Below are 671 nucleotides of genomic sequence, written 5' to 3'. Positions count from 1 at the left end.
AAACTTATCTCCATTGATGTATCTGATTTGATCACCATAACAACCACTCAAAGTGGCTATTATTATATCCAGATTTTCCCCCATAGCAATGGATTTGAGCATATTTTTTGTGTTTATTGTGGAAAGAGTGTTTATTGTGGAAAGAGTCCAGGACTTGTCAGCAGACCTAAGTTTGAGCTTTTACTCTTCTGCATATGGCTGGGTGATCCTGGATAAATCCCAACCTCTCTGAGCTATAATTCCTTACCTGTAGGACAGGAATAACAATTCCTTTTGTATAGAGATGCTGTAAAATTCTGAGATAATGAAAAAATCCTGTACGATTGTAAGAAATTATTATGGCACATGACTTTATACCATTGCATTCATCTTCTGCCATAAATTGGTTTTTTCTATACATCTCAATACAATAAAAATAATTAGCAGAGCAACCATGCCTTAATCATCCCTGTGTCAGCTTATCTTGCACAGAGTAGGTACTCAGTATGATGGTGTGAAACGTTGCAGGGTGATAAACTTCCCATCTATAATATGAGGCTGGTACAGCGGAGTCAAACTTCAGAATGGCTGGGACTAGATGCCAATCCTGAAAACCTAAGATTATTTATTAGATTAATCAGATATGGAAGAGATTCAGATATAAGAGGTCAAATCAGTTTCCCAGGGACATA

Source organism: Pan paniscus, chromosome 1 (genome assembly GCF_029289425.2).
Source record: "Pan paniscus chromosome 1, NHGRI_mPanPan1-v2.0_pri, whole genome shotgun sequence".
Lineage (NCBI taxonomy): Eukaryota > Metazoa > Chordata > Mammalia > Primates > Hominidae > Pan > Pan paniscus.
This window is presented reverse-complemented; position numbering follows the sequence as displayed.